The sequence below is a fragment of the Musa acuminata genome, chromosome BXJ1-9 (assembly GCF_036884655.1).
Source record: "Musa acuminata AAA Group cultivar baxijiao chromosome BXJ1-9, Cavendish_Baxijiao_AAA, whole genome shotgun sequence".
Classification (NCBI taxonomy): domain Eukaryota; kingdom Viridiplantae; phylum Streptophyta; class Magnoliopsida; order Zingiberales; family Musaceae; genus Musa; species Musa acuminata.
Window position 1 is genome coordinate 31,914,415 of NC_088335.1, and position 17,214 is coordinate 31,931,628.

Consider the following 17,214-nt stretch of genomic DNA (forward strand, 5'->3'; position numbering starts at 1 on the left):
ATAGCAACTATTCATATGAATGTTGCTTTTGATATCTCATCATAATATGGCATTCATAACATCTATTCATATTCATCAAATATGGCACTCATAGTATCAATTTATATATTTCTCCCCCTTTGTCATCAACAACAAGGAGACCGATATAAGCAAATTTTAAATATAAGTGCGATGCCATAAGTTGGTTCATGTCATTTTCCAACAGTGAGTGATAGGATACCAATTATGCAAACATCTCGAGGAAAACATGACATGGAGATAGCTTTTATTGCTTCTTCCTTTTTATTTGTTATCTTTTTACATGAAGGAGGAAAGTCATATATGAAGTTCAAATTGATAAGATATTAAAGCACACTTCATTTTTGCAAGGATTAAGATATGTAAGTGAGTCAAATCCTTGTATGTAAAAATATCTTCCTTTTATAAGAGGGAATCATCAAATATATTTCTCGAAAAATATTTTTCACATGATAAGTGCATTTGCTAGATGATTCCATATGTCAAAAATCAATGATGTGAATTAAACTTGATATGACATATGCTTGTTAAATTCGGAAGAGGATAATGTATCAAGAAAATCCAATTGTTAGGATCAAGAAAATCCGAAAATGAAATTTGACACTTTCATACATTCGGACAGGGTTTTACTAGAGATATTCAATTACAATCATGAAGGTAAAACATGCTTATTATCATGGAAATTTTTGTATTCAAGCACATAATTTCCAACATGTAATCATGGCAAGTAATTGTGTAAAATCATTATGGCAATCAAGTGATTTGATCATTTAATCAAAAAAGTCCAAAAAATAATTTTAACAAGTTTAATCATTCGGACAGATTTTTGCCATATTTTTTCAAATATAATCATGAAGATAAGGTATGCTCATCATCATGGTAGTATGATAGTAAGTTTACCATATTCAAGCTAGCAAAAAATTTCTATATTTTAAGGCCCGCAAGCTAGCAATTTTAAGATGTTCAAGAAAGCAACTCTTGCTTCTTGAAATATAAGTTTTGCTAGATGTGCAAGTTAACTTTTTGCTTCTTGAGATAGGCAAGATAGCATTCCTTGGTAATGTTCAATATAGCTAAGTTCTACATCATGCAAGCTAGTGAATTTTATAACATTTTAGAACATGCATAATCACCAAAGCATCATAAATTTTAATGATGAGCAAAATTACAAATTTTACATGATTGCATTTGTGTGTCTTGAGATTTGCAAGATAGCACTTCTTGGTGATGTTCAAGATAGCAATTTCTTCTCTTTTGAGAAGTACAATTTTTGCTTTCTTCTTGAATTGTGCAAGCTAGCTATCTCCCCTTTTGTCATTGTCAAAAAGAAGGGAAAAACCCTTTACATCAATTTTTAAATCATGATAAAGGTTAGTATCAATCTCATTTGTGCATCATTATATTTCAAATTAAAACATGCACATTTTCAAAACATATAAACTCATTATTATATGCATGATTCTAAATCATTATTCATATTATTTCAATCATTGTTTCAATCACCACTTATAGCTTATCATGCACAATATATAAAATCATCTAACATGATACAATCATTTATTTTCAAAATATTTATCACTATTTTAATGTATGATAATGAAGTATTCATGATATCGAACATCAAATCAATATTTTTTAAGTATTTATCACTTCATTTTAATCATGATTCCAAACATTTATCATTTAAAGCATTCATGATACACATCATAAAAAAGCATATGCATCATTCCAAATCATAAATATTTTAAATCATCATGGTATTAATTTGTCACATTGCATTCTACCATGCATGATCGAAGCTTCTTATTTACATACATCAAAATAAATTCATGAATATCTCATGCATTCATATCATCACTTGAGGAATATTGAAAAGGAAATAATTGGGTGATGAGATAAATATTTCATAAATACAAAGAATTGCATAAAAATCATATCAAGGAATACAAGTCACAATCATTCAAGAGAAAAATCAAGATCATGATTTTAATAAAACTCATTTCAAATTTGAATCATCAAAATCATTTTTATGGCTCACAAAATTTATAACATAAATAGATTCATGATTTCATTGATAATATATTTTTCCCTTTTTAAGTGTTTCATTTTAAGTGGTCGATTTCATATTAGCATGCCTTTTCATTTATGAAAACATGCATCAATTTTTTAAAGCCACTGTTATTATCATGAAAATCGATAATCAAGAATCATCATACATAATTTCAAAAATATATACTCATTAATCATAACTTCAAATTAAACATGATTTCATATACTCAAAATCGAGAAATAACAATGGAAATCAACATGATACACATTATTACTTCTCAACCACATATAGCATGATTTCATAAGGTATTTTTAATCAAAATCATTTTGTTTATCATAAACATGCAATTTTCATGATTATTTTCAAAATTACTAGAATGATAAGCATGATTCCTAATTGTTTGTATTTTCATTATAAAATTATTAAACATGCAATTTTCAAGAAAATTAAAAAAGGAGAAATGCTTTATGAAAAGCATCATGTAATTTCAAAGTAAATTAAAGGCATTTTGATTACCTCAGCGTCGAAAGGCGTAAAGGCGTAGTTTGCCACCTCGCCTTTGTTGATTTTCTCCTCGTCTTCGGAGGAGCTCGATTCATCCCAGTTTTTGTTCTTCTTCTTGTGTTCAAAGCAAGTAGTTCCGATCTTTTTACTTTTTAATTTTTGTTTCATTTGTAGTTTAAGTTCACCATCACTTGAGCTTATACTCGAGTGGTCTTCAAATGTTCTATGTCCCAAATCCTTCCTGTTCTTTGGAAGGTGGTTCTCAAGTTCTTCACGTGCATTGCACGTCATTTCATATGTGATCAATGAACCAATTAGTTCTTCAAGTGGAAATTGGTTCAAGTTTTTCGATTCTTGAATAGCAGTTACTTTTGAATCCCAAGTTTTAGAAAGTGAGCACAAAACTTTGTTAACGAGTTCAAAATCCGAAAAGCTTTTACCAAGTGATTTTAAACCATTGACGACATCCGTAAAATGGGTGTACATGTCAACAATGGTTTCGCTTGGTTTTATATGAAAAAGCTCGAAATCATGCAGTAAAATATTAACTTTCGAGTCTTTGACTCTACTAGTTCCCTCGTGCGTGATTTCAAGAGTGCGCCAAATATCGAAAGCCGTTTCGCACAAAGAAACCCGATTGAACTCATTTTTGTCCAAAGCGCAAAATAAGGCATTCATAGCCTTTGCGTTTAAAGAAAAATACTTCTTCTCTAAATCCGACCATTCGTTCATCGGTTTAGAGGGAAGTTGAAAACCGTTTTCAACGATATTCCATAAATCCAGATTTAGAGAAATCAAGAAAACTCTCATTCGAGTTTTCCAATAAGTGTAGTCAAATCCATTAAAGAACGGTGGACGAAAGACCGAAAAGCCCTCTTGAAGAGCCATTTCTCTCGGGTGTAAATCCGAAATGAGAAATACCCCGCTCTGATACCAATTGTTAGGATCGAGAGCACTAAAAGGGGGGGGGTGAATTAGTGCAACGTAAATCTTTCAGCGATTAAAAACGAAAGCTGCGTTTGTTCGATAAAAACTATTTTGATGCAAAAGCCGATTCTAATATTACTTATGATTAAGTGTAGTTTACGTCTAAACACAGTTTGTGTCTAAGCGCAGTTTACGCAGTTTGCGTCTAAATGCAGTTTGCATTTAAATGCAGTTTGCGTCTAAATGCAGATTGCGTCTAAGCGCAGTTTGCATCTAAGCGCAGTTTGCGTCTAAGCTCAGATTGCGTCTAAGCGTAGTTTGCGTCTAAGCGCAGTTTGCATCTAAATGGAATCAAAACGTAAACGTAAACTGCAAAGAAACTCGTTCGTAAAAGTGCAGAAGACAGTTTGCAGTTATAAATAGAATCAAAACGTAAATGTAAACTGTAAAGTAAAGATCATACGAAAACACCGATTTACATCTGAATGCAGATTCGGAAAGATCAGAACTTAGAAACTTATTCGTAAAAGCGCAGAGAGCAGTAGCTATGTAGGAGGTTTGCAGTAATGATAAAGTGCTCAAAATAAAAGCAAACCAGAGATTTAGAGTGGTTCGGTCAGTCTTGACCTACTCCACTTTTGGCTTCCTCCACCGACGAGGTCACCGACGTCAACTAGAAGCCTTCCTTCAATAGGCGAAGGCCAACCACCCTCTTACAGATTCACTCCTTTTGACGGGCTTAGGAGACAACCCTTACAGAAGTTTTCTCTCCTCTCTTTACAACTCAAACTTGAAGAATAGAAAGAGGAGAACTAGCAGTTTTGAGCTCTAAGAAACATAGAAAGATAGCAAGATTTCGAGTGTGTGTTCTGTCTCTTTTCAGTGCTGAATGGGTGGGGTATTTATAGGCCCCAACCCAGTTCAAATTTGGAGCTCAAAACGATCAAATCCCGGAATTCCGAGATCAGGCGGTTGCACCTCCTGACTGGAGAGGTTGCACCTCCCAACTTCGTTGGGAGAACCTCTCCTGGGCGGTGCCACCTCTGACCCTGGCGGTGCCACCTCTTTCACTATTTCAGCTCACTTGGTTTGGCTCCAAACTTGGCCCAAACCAGTCCGAACTTGGGCCTAATTGGCCCCTACTTGGGTTATAGGATTAACACCTAATCCTAACCCTAATTAACGTGCTAACTATGATTTTAAAGACATTTTCTAAGCTATTACAAAGTCCGCAAGTCAAGACTTCTTCTGGCGAGCTTCCGGCAAACTTCCGGCGGTCTTCCGATGAACTCTCGGAAACCATTCTGCGGACTCCCGGCAAGCTCGGGACTTCACGATTTGATCTTAGCGAGTTCCAACGAGCTTCTTCGGCAAGCTCCGATCTTTCTCGGCGAGCTCCGCGAACTTCCAACGAACCTTCCGGCGAGCTTCTGAAAATCCTTCGGCAAGCTCCCAACTCATTCTCGGCTAGTTCCGGTAGCATTCCCGATGAACCTTCGGACTTCCGTCGAACTCTCGAACTTGCAACAAATCCTTCGCGCTTGACTCCGACACTTTGTTTCGCTTTATGTCTTCATCGTTATCATAGTTAATCCTGCACAATTAAAGCAAAACTTCGATCGAGACAATTAATCCTAAGCAATTAACCAAGTTGTCCGGCATGTCATTGGTCCCTCGACGCTTCGTCTGATTCTTCGGCGCATCGTCCTCTCCTGCGGCCTATTGCCCAATCGGCCAATTGACTCCGCAACTCCGATATCCTTGGCACAATAACCGCTCTTCTTGGCCCGATGCCCGAGTCCACTACCCGAAGCCTTCTATCGATACGTCGACCGATCCACCGGCCCGACGTCCAATCTTCTGACATGTTCCTCCGGCACAACATGATTTTCCTGCTTTAATTGTCTCATCCATATCGAAGCATCCTGCGTCACTCAAAACGCAGATTAAATCATAAACATATATCAAATAGTTTTAATCATCAAAATACGAGATTCAACACTCTCTTGGAAGTCATCTCTTTGGGCATGATGTGATTGGTTAGAGCTCTATCCTTGATGTGATTTCTTCGGGCTTGGTGGTCGGCCCAAACTGAATTCGATAAGGAGAGTCCGAATCTTATCCTCCATTCGTGCCTCAAAGGCTTCAAATTTAGCATTGATTGCCTCCTCAGATGCCATAGTATATGACTCCAAATCTGTGATGTTAAGATCTCTCTTTTGTTGATAGGTTAAAGGCATATATAGGTTTGATAGAAATCAGTGAAAGTTTACAGTTGCAATTCACAGGATGATCCGCGGTGGTGGAGATGATGGCGGAATTTGGCGATGATCTTTTAAGCAATTGTGGGAATTGCTTTGGACAGTTGTGGAGGGTTGATGGATGGCAGTGGAAGGGCAGCGAGATGCCAAGAACGCTACTCTGATACCAGGTGTTAGAACCCTTGTAGATTCCAAACTTGGGGTTGATCTCTTTAGGGGATCGGCCTCCTTGGAACTCTATAGGGGTTCCTCCCTCCAAGTTGCTGCTCAAAGGCTGCAGAAAAGATTCATTTATTGCTTGAAAAAAGAGAAGGAATACATGGCTATTTATAGGGCTTCTAAACCCTAACTCCTAATAGGACTCCGACTTAAGACTCTTAGTTCTAACCAACTCCTAATATGACTCCTACACAAGACTCCTATTCCCTTACAACTCCTAATTCTTCTCTAAGAAAAAACCTCCTACATGAATGTCCCTCTCAATTAGGACTCTCCTAGCTAGAGTCCTAACAGAATGTCCCTCTCAATTAGGACTCTCCTAGCTAGAGTCCTAACAGCTATATGAATTTTATTATATTCATGAAATAATATCTCATCACTAATTTTTGTTTATATTCCTTCATGTGATGATATGAATGTATGAAACACTTATGATATGATTTTTTATATAATTCCATGTATTAATGAAATATATATCTCATCACCCAATTAATTCCTCTTGATACTCCTAATGTGATAAAGTGAAATTATGCATCAAAATAAAAATGGGGAGAAGTTTTGATCATACATGGTACGATATAATTTGACAAATTGATACCATCAGGATATGAAACATTTATGATTTGCAATGATTTATGCAATACTTATGCCTTCTAATTATGATGTGATGAATAACATATGATGTAAATCATGATTTAAAATACTATGATTTGTTGCTAAAATGATGTATTATAAATATTGATTTAATGTTTTGTATCATGAATACTCTAAATGATGAATGTTTGGTATCATGATCAAAATGTTGATAAATAATTAAAAATTTTAGTATCATGTATGATATCCTCATAATGTTGATCGATTTATTCAATATCGTGCATGAAAGAATATAAGGTTTTTGAAAATATGCATATTCTAATTTGAAAATATGATGATGCATAAATAAGATTGATACTTACCTTTGTCATAATTGATGTAAAGGGTCTTCCCTTCTTTTTGACAATGACAAAGGGGGAGATAGCTAGCTTGCACAAGTCAAGAAGATGCAAAAACTTGATTGCTAGCTTGCCAATCTTAAGTAGCAAAGATTGCTAACTTGCTTATTTCAAGAAGCAAAAGTTGTCTTCTTGAACATCACTATCTTCCCTATCTCAAGAAGCAAGACTTGCAACCTGCATATTACAATATGAAGCAAGAATCGATAGCTTACACACTTCAACAAGAAAGCTATCTTGTATTTGCATTCGAAATTTTTACTAGCTTATATGTTGCAAAACTTGCTCACTTTTTCAAACACTTTGCTAGCTTGCACTTTGTAAAGGAAGCAAAAATAGCACTTCTCAAAAGAGAAGAAATAACTTACTATCTTGAACATCACAAAAATTTGCTACCTTGCATGATGTAAAATTTGCTAAGATCACTATCTCAAAAGAGTTGCTATCTCAAAAAAAAAAAGCAAATGTGCTATCTTGCCTATCTCAAAATACAAAACATGCTAACTTGTTACGGAAGCAAAATTGCTAGCTCAAACATTGCAAAGGAAGCAAAAATTTGCTAGCTTGCAACTTGCATATCATGAAAATTGCTAGCTTGTAGTCTAAAGAGAAGCAATTATTTATTCTTGGTGACTTTGCATATGGCTGTCTTAATGTACCTTGGATTGTTCTTGGTGTCTTTAATACTGTTAGGTACACAAATAAAAAAGTGGGGGGTAGACAGCTCTTAGAAAGTCAACTTCAGAGTTTTAATGATTACATAGATACTACTGCATTGACTGATATGAAATCTGTGGGTAATTGGTTCTCCTAGAGTAATCAAGGTGCTGCTAACAGAAAAATAATGGCTCGATGTTAGAACCCTTGCAGATTCTAAACTTGGGGTTGATCTCTTTAGGGGATCGGCCTCCTTGGAACTCTATAGGGGTTCCTCCCTCCAAGTTGCTGCTCAAAGGCTGCAGAAAAGATTCATCTATTGCTTATGAAAAGAAGAGGAATACATGACTATTTATAGGGCTTCTAAACCCTAACTCCTAATAGGACTCCTACTTAAGACTCCTATTCCTTTACAACTCCTAATTCTTAAGACTCCTATTCCTTTACAACTCCTAATTCTTCTTTAAGAAACAACTTCCTAACCCTAGCCGGCCTCTTTACCTCTTTAATAGGGGTCGGCTTAGGTAGGTTTTACATAAATGTCCCTCTCAATTAGGACTCTCCTAGCTAGAGTCCTAACAGACCCGCCCTCTTCAAATCAGCCTTGTCCTCGAGGCTGACGATTCATGAATTATGGGAATTTGATCTTCAAGTCGTCATAGTTCTCCCAAGTGGCATCTTCTGCTAATAGGTTCACCCACTGTATTAGCACTTCAGTAGTGGGTCGTCATCGTTAAGTCACAATCCGTCGATCAAAAATAGCACTTGGTTGGGTTTGGAGTTCTCCTTGCGTAGTCATATTTGGTGAGTGGCTTTCGGTTATCTCTAAGCACTTATTTACAACTTTCGTCTGGCCATCGGTTTGTAGGTGATATGTCGTACTCCTTTTCAATTTAATATCCTGCATATGGAATAACTTTGTCCAAAATCTGCTTGTGAAGATGCAAGTAGAATTTGTCACAAGCATAATGCATCTCTTATAGTGTAATTCTTTTGAGTCCCAATTGTAATGAGCCACGGAGCTTGGTGCTTCCTCCAATTTTTGTAAAATCTGCTTGGTGCTTATAATTTTACTAGTCTCTGAATCTTTCTACCATTCTATCTTAATATCCTCAAGGAAGTCGCTGGTCGGAAGTGAAACGATCGAAACTTCAGCTTGCTCGGTTAGTTGCGAAAGCACATCTGCAAGAACATTCTCTTTCCCCTTTTTGTAAGTTGTTTCATAATCAAATCTAAAAAGTTTTGTTACCCATTTTTGCTGCTCAAGGGATGATATCTTTCGCTCCAAAACGTACTTAAGGCTTTTTTGGTCGGTTTTAATTTGAAATCGTCGACCAATCAAGTAGGGACTCCACCGCGTTGTTGCGCGCACAATGGCGAGCATCTCCTTATCATATGTTAACTTATTTTGATAGGAGGGAGATAATGCCTTGCTAGTATATGCGAGTGGTCAACCATCTTGCATGAGAATAGCTCCAATTCTGACTCCAGATGTGTCGGCCTCAATAATGAAGGGTCGGTTGAAATCTTGTAGTGTTAGCACCGGCGTCGTCGTCATGGCTGCCTTAAGTTTGTCGAAGGCAACGGAGGCTCTGTCCGACCATTGGAAGACATCTTTTTTTAGTAAGGAAGTAACTGGTGCACTAATCTCTCCATAGTTTTTCATGAACTTGCAGTAGTAGCCTGTTAAACCCAGAATGCCATGTAGCAATTTTATGTTCCTCGGGGTCAGCCAGTTTTGCATTGCTCCAATTTTGAAGAGGTCTACTACCACACCTTCCTCTGATATGATATACCCAAGATATTTCACCTTCTTTTTAAGAAAGCAAAAATTCATAGTGGTTGTTGTGTGTTCAAAAGGTGGTTTTCGGTATGTCTTCTTCGCATACTTGTATTTGATGATACCCGGATCGAAGGTCCAGCTTTGTGAAAATTTGTGCTCCCTTAGCAACTCATCTACTACTGGAATAGGGTATTTATCCTTGATGGTTATGCCATTGAGAGCTCGGTAATCAACACATAATCACCATATTCTATCCTTCTTTCGTATGAGGAGCACCGATGAAGAGTAGGGGCTGCAACATGGCTGAATAACTCCTGTTTTGAGCATCTCTTTTACAATCCTTTCTATTTCATCCTTCTGGAGATGTGGATACTGATATGGCTGAGCATTTGCTGGAGATTTGCCTAGAAGAATCGTTATACAATGATCATGCCGTCGGGTAAGAGGTAAGTTGCGCGGTTCATCAAATATATCTGAAAATTCAGCAAGCAAAGGAAGCAGATTTGGATCTTCAAATTTTGTTGGCTCTCCCTTAGTTTGCTGCTCAAGTTGTACCAAAAAGTCGCTGCATGCTTTATGCAAAACCTTCTCCATTTGTTGTGTGCAAATCATTGTTATGTCGCCCCCACGTTTCCCGTGTAATGTCACATGTTTCTCCTTACTATAAAATTTCATAATTAGTTTCATAAAATTCCAGGAAACATCACCTAATGTCGTCAACCATTTAATTCTGAGCATGGCCTCATGATTGTTAAGAGGGAGAAGGAAGAAATCTGTAATTATCTCTTGGTCCTTCAGCAATAGTTTCTCCTGCGGGCGTCTACGATCACAATTCAAAATCCATCCGTCGATGACCTTAACATCAAACCTGCAGCGATTCTCGATAGGTAATGCTATCCGAACAACAAGCTTACTATTTAGGAAGTTAGTAGTACTGCCCGTGTTGATGAGAACAGTGATCGGTTGTTGTCTGAGAAGGCCTCCAACTTTCATCGTTTACGGGTTTGAGTAGCTGGTGCGTGTACTGTAACGTCAGTCGGTTGTGGCTCTTCTTCCACATCTTCTTCTTCATGTTCAAGGCTCTCTTTTGGATGTTCAATGACCTCTTCTTCTATCGGTTCAATCATAAGAAGTCCTCCTTTACTACAGCGATGCTCACGGCTCCACGGCTCGTCACAATGCCAACATAACCCCTTCGCATATCGCTCCCGAAGCTCTTCTCTTGTTAACCTCTTTGGTGTAGGGACTTGGTCAATAGTAGGGGGGGCTGAGGGCTTCAATATTATTGGTTGAGGAGTGACCCTAGTCCTCCGAGCTTCATGGTTCAATTGCTCCTCTTGATGTCATGCGAAAGAGATGGCTGCCATAAGCGTGTATGGTTGTCGCGCTTTAACTTCTCCTCGGATCTCCGGCTTCAAGCCCTCAATGAAGGTCCTCAATAGCTGTTTTTGAGACCAATCATGATTTTGATTAGATAACCTTTCAAACCTGGTTTGGTACTCCTGAATGGTGGAGGTTTGTCGGATCTTTGCTAGTTGTTCGTCAATATTCTCGTAATCGGTTGGTATGAAGCGGATCAGCAGTCCTTCTTTGAATTGTTGCCATGAAAGGACTCCATAAGTATGTTCAAACTGTTTAAACCACTGTATAGCATCCCCTTCAAGATGTATAGCTGCAATTTTCACCGTAGATGCATCTGCGATTTTGTGGTACCGAAAATATCGCTCCGCGCGTGAGATCCAACCAATCGGGTCTCCTTCTTCCCATCTAGGGAAGTCCACTCTCATGCATGGATAGTTGGGGTCGATCATAGAGCCTCTCCTCCCTTGGAAGTCATCTCTTCGGGCTTAGTGTGATTGGGCAAAGCTCTCTCCTTGATATGATTTCTTCGGGCTTAGTGGTCGGCCCAATCTGAGTTCGGTAAAGAGCGTCCGAATCTTATCCTCCATTCGTGCCTCCAAGTCTTCGAATTTAGCATTGATTGCCTCCTTAGATGCCATAGTATATGCCCCCAAATCTATGATGTTAAGATCTCTCTTTTGTTGTTGGGTTAAAGGCATGTATAGGTTGAGAGAAGTGATAGTCGAAAGGGTTGGTGGATTGGTGGATGTAGGCTGCGGTTTCGGCTTGTTTTGTGGCTATTTTGGGTGCAGTTTGAGGGTGTGGTTTGGTGGAGTTTTAGGGCTGTAGATGAAAGTTTTGGATCTGTGGTAGATGGTAGCAAAGGTTTGATAGAAATAAGTGGAAGTTGCAGCAAGTATGTGCTGTCTTGTAAGAGTAGAATTGTCGTCGAAGAAACAACGGTTTCTCGACGTAATTTCCAATAAAAACTTGAGAGAATTAAGGAGGAAATTGATAGAAAAATCACAGTTTATATGATAGCAAGGATATCTAATTTAATCAAGAAAATTTCGGTAGTATAACAGCAAGGAAATTGGTGCAAGTTGCGCTTGCAGAATTCTCATCGAGAAATTTCAGCGGGTAACGACGAAAATTTGCAGCAACCCAAAATCATTTTTTGAGATGAATTTCTTAATAAATCAATCTTAGATGGAAGCCAAAATGATCTATAAAGTGTATAAGAAATTTCAAAAAAAGATTGCAAATAGATGGGTTAAGGCAACAATATGCGACTGAAATTTTTTGCAGCATAGATTTTCAAGTGCAACAGATTGGACATAAAAGATCAGTAGTTTATATTAAGAATTTTTCGATGAAACCAAAGAAAAATCCACTGTTAGGAAGTGTCAAAGATGTCATAAAAATTATGTAGAAATTTGGATAGAAAAAGCACTGTAGCAAGATCAAACAGATGGTGCTATGTGGCTTGAATTCTGCAATTCAAGTGCAGCAGATTGGACATAAAAGATCAGCAGTTTATATTGAGAATCTTTTGATGAAACCAAAGGGAAATCCACTGTTAGGAAGTGTCAAAGATGTCATAAAAATTTTGTAGAAATTTGGATAGAAAAAGCATAGTAGCAAGATCAAACAGATGGTGCTATGCGGCTGGAATTTTGCAATGTATCTTTCGTTGTAGAGATGGAAACTTAGTGACGAAAAGTTTATGCAGCAATATAGGAACAATTTTTTTTTTTTTTTGGATTTTCGAATAAGGATAACTAAATTGCAGCAGCAGTAAGGTAGGAAACCAGAACCTGTTGCAATTCACGGGGAGATCAAAGGATGATCCGCGGTGGTGGAGATGATGGCGGAATTCGGTGACGATCGTTTAAGCAATTGTGGGAATTGCTTTGGGCGGTTGTGGAGGGTTGATGGATGGCTGTGGAAGGGTAGCGAGATGCCAAGAACGCTGCTCTGATACCAGGTGTTAGAACCCTTGCAGATTCTAAACTTGGGGTTGATCTCCTTAGGGGATCGGCCTCCTTGGAACTCTATAGGGGTTCCTCCCTCCAAGTTGCTGCTCAAAGGCTGCAGAAAAGATTCATCTATTGCTTATGAAAAGAAGAGGAATATATGACTATTTATAGGGCTTCTAAACCCTAACTCCTAATAGGACTCCTACTCAAGACTCTTACTTCTAACCAACTCCTAATAGGACTCCTACTTAAGACTCCTATTCCTTTACAACTCATAATTCTTAAGACTCCTATTCCTTTACAACTCCTAATTCTTCTTTAAGAAACAACTTCCTAACCCTAGCCGGCCTCTTTACCTCTTTAATAGGGGTCGGCTTAGGTAGGTTTTACATAAATGTCCCTCTCAATTAGGACTCTCCTTGCTAGAGTCCTAACACTCGACTCGATAGATGTCTGATTAATCAAGAATGGTTAATAGTTTACCCTGATTCACTTCTTGAGTATGATGCACTATTATTTTCTTATCATTCTTTAATGTACATATATGCAGATAAAACAACACCAAAAGGCAAGAAACCGTTTAGATTCTTTAACATGTGGAGTACTCATCCTCAGTTCCTTGATGTTATCAAATCAGCTTGGAATGTTAATGTGCATGGATCCCCCCCTTACATCTTATGTCAAAAACTCAAAGCTTGCAAAGCAACACTTAAGGAGTGGAATACAAATACCTTTGGCAATATTACCACCTGAGTTCAATTTTGCAGAAAGGAACTGATAGCAATGCAACATGAGTTGCAACTTTAGCCCCATGATGAGAATCTTATCGAAAAAGAGACAAAAGCTAGAAATAACTTCAAGCAAGCCTTAAAGTAGGAGGAAAGTTTTGCAAAACAAAAGTCTCGACAGCATTGGCTTACTTTAGGGGATTCCAATACTAAGTTTTTTTATGCTTCCATTGCTACTCGAAGAGCCGTTAACCGCATCAGGAAATGCAAAGACAAAGATAACAATCTTATTGAGAATTTAGATTAGGTTAAAGAATACACTGAGCAATTTTTTTATTCCTTACTCAACCAAGCGGGGCAACCTAATAATATTCATGTGGAGCCAACTAGAAAGCTTGATTCGTGTGCTATTTCTATCCTAAAGGCTCCAATTATAGATGACGAAATAGTAAGTGTTGTCTTTAAGTCACCAAAGCACAAAAGCCCTGGTCCAGACGGATTTCCTGCTGAATTTTACCAAATTACATGTTCTATTATTGGTAATGATGTGATTAAAGTTTGCCAACACTTTTTCTCTTCAGGTCATATTCTTAGAGAGATGAATTGCACTTTTATTTCTTTAATTCCCAAGAATGCAGGGGCTGATTCACTAGAGAACTATTGACCCGTATCTTTATGCAACTTTATTTACAAGATCATCTCCAAACTGTTAGCCGTTAGATTACAAAAGGTAATACACAAGATAATTAGTCCAAATCAGGCAGCTTTCATCAAAGGGAGAAGTATACATCATAATATTCTGCTTGCTAATGACTTGGTCAAGGATCTGCACTCAAAAGCAAAAGGGACAAAAATATGTTTTAAAGCTGATCTATGAAAATCATTTGACTCAGTTAATAGGAACTTTATCTATAAGATGCTCCACGGTATGAACTTCCCTCGGCAATGGGTTAATTGGATTCAATGTTGCTTAGAAACTCCAAAGTTTTCAATACTCTTCAACGGCTCACCTATTGGTTTTTTTGGGAGCCAGAATGGCATCCGACAAGGCGATCCACTCTCTCCATATCTCTTTACTATTACAATGGAAGGACTTAGCTATATGTTGGAATATGCAGTCTCTGATGGCAGTATTAAGGTACCCCATGCTGGCCCTATTCATATATCACATATAATCTTTGCAGATGATCTTCTTATCTTTCTTCAGAATGATTTCACTTTAGTAAGAAACCTGACTACTATTCTGAATGATTTTGGTATAGTTTCTAGCCTTTAGTTAAATCATGCAAAAAGTAAAGTCTATATGAGCCCTTGTATTGAGGACAAAAATATTATTGCATATACCCAGGGGTTAGTGAGGGAAATCTGCCAGTTACATATCTTGGTCTCCCACTCATATCCACTGGCATTCACAAAACCCACTGTCACCTTATCCTACAAAAAATAAAGAATAGAATTTCCACCTGGAAAAATAGGCTTCTTTCAAAATCAGGACGACTTGAACTCATCCGTTCGGTGTTGTACTCTTACTCTATATATTGGTCTAATGCATTTCTTCTGCCTATTGGACTTCTCAAAGATATTAAACGGTTATTAATAAACTTCTTCTGGAATGGCACAAATGATAAGATAATGCATATAGTAAATTGGGACAGCATCTACAATCCGAAAGATGAAGGGGGGCTGATCTTGAGAAATACTAGAGATTGGAATAAAGTATGTTTGGTAAAGCAATTGTGGGACCTTTTGTAAAACAAATGTTCCTTATGGTCACAATGGGTTTCTGCTAGGTATCTTTCAAAGGAATCGATTTGGGAAATTTCAACAAGAACATACCACTCTACAACTTGGAAAGGAATTTTAAAGGCAAGGAATTGGCTAATCAAACACATTTCTTATGCAATCTCTACTGGAACTAATACTAATATGTGGTACGATCCTTAGGTGAATGGGAAAAGTATATTTCAATTATATGGTGACAGAATACGAAAAGACCTTGGGGCTCCCAAAGATTGGAAGGTTTCCGAGTTCATTGCTAATGGTACCTAGTGTCTCCCTACTCCTATTTCTCTTGAAATGTTATCATTTGGCCGACTATCACAGCTATTCCAATCAGGAACAACCCTTCATATGTACTTATTTGGCTTCATGACAATGGTAAAATTTAGTGTCACGTCCGCATGGAATCAAATTAGGCAAAGAAATCACAAATGGCTCCCAAGCAGTTGGACATGGGATCGACCGGGATCACAGAGACATTCCTTATATACATGACAGGCCCTTCTGAATAAACTACCTATAATAGATAATATGAAAAGAAGAGTTATCCATCATGTTAACCGATGCTCCCTTTGCATGCAACAAGAAGAAACTGTTGACCATCTCTATTTTGCTTGTGACTATACTAAATGGATATGGAAGGAGATTCTCCAGTGATTCGAACTCAATAGAATGCCGCAAACAAACTTGCATCAAGAATTAGGTGACCTCATGCAATGTTTTTCAAGAAAAGGGACCCTTACACAATTGACAAAGGTTATATTCAGATGCACTATTTGGTGGATGTGGAAGGAAAGATGTAGCAGAATCTTTGAGTTCAACACACAAATAATGCTCAGCTCTTGATAGAGATTATTAGAGACTCAAGATCATGTATGGAAAACGATCTCAAAATGGAGCACCTTACACAAAGAGAAAAAGATATTTTTATCAAATTCAATTTTGCTATTAGCTAAAGATCTTGGGCATGATGTCAAAAGCTATACCCATAGGAAATCTTGGCATATCTAGACTTTAAATTTTATTTGTTGGCCACATTTAAGTGTTATAGTCTACAACATGTGTAGTCATAACAACCGCATGAGTACTCTACGAGTTACCTAGCTTCGTCTATAACTTGTATAGACAAAGCTATTTGTAGAAACTTTACATAAAATCAATTTAGTTTTACTTATAAAAAAAAATATTTGTTATCTCAAGAAAAGCAAACATGCTAAACTTACACATCTTTAATTGCTAGATTGCATGATGATAAAATTTGATACTATGTTTTTTATGCAATGTATGGAACTTTTTATCTCTAAACACATAAGAGTAGGAGCTTCTCCTTTTTGTTGATGACAAAGGGGGAGAAGTATGATGACATGACATGTTATGCATAAGTTTATGATGACATGTTGCTTGGATTCTTGAATCCAAGAGTTTCTATCAATAAGCCATATTGATAGGGGGAGTTTGTTTAAACTCCGGGAGTTAAGGTTAACTCCGTCATCAAGTGGTTGTCATCATAAAAAAGGGAGAGATTGTTGAATCTCGTATTTTGATGATGAAACCACTTGATATGTGTTTATGATTTAATCTGCGTTTTGAGTGACGTAGAATGCTTCGATTAGGATGAGACAATTAAAGCAGGAGGAATTAACATTGCGCCGGAGGAGATCACGTTAGGATATTGGATGGCAGAATGCTTCGGACATCGGGCATCAGGCCAAGGAGAGCGGAATTGCGCCAAGGATATCAGGGTTGCGGAATTGCGCTAAGGATGATGCGCTGAAGAATCGAACGAAGCGCCAACCAATGACGTGCCGGGCAATAGAATGCCAATTCACATTGTAATAATTGTCTAGATTGGAGTAGAGTTTTGGTTTGTGTGTGCAGGATTAACTACGATAACGATGAAGACATAAAGCGAAACAAAGTGCCAGGGTCAAGCGCGAAGGATTCGTTGGGAGTTTGAGAGTCCGACGGAAGTCCGA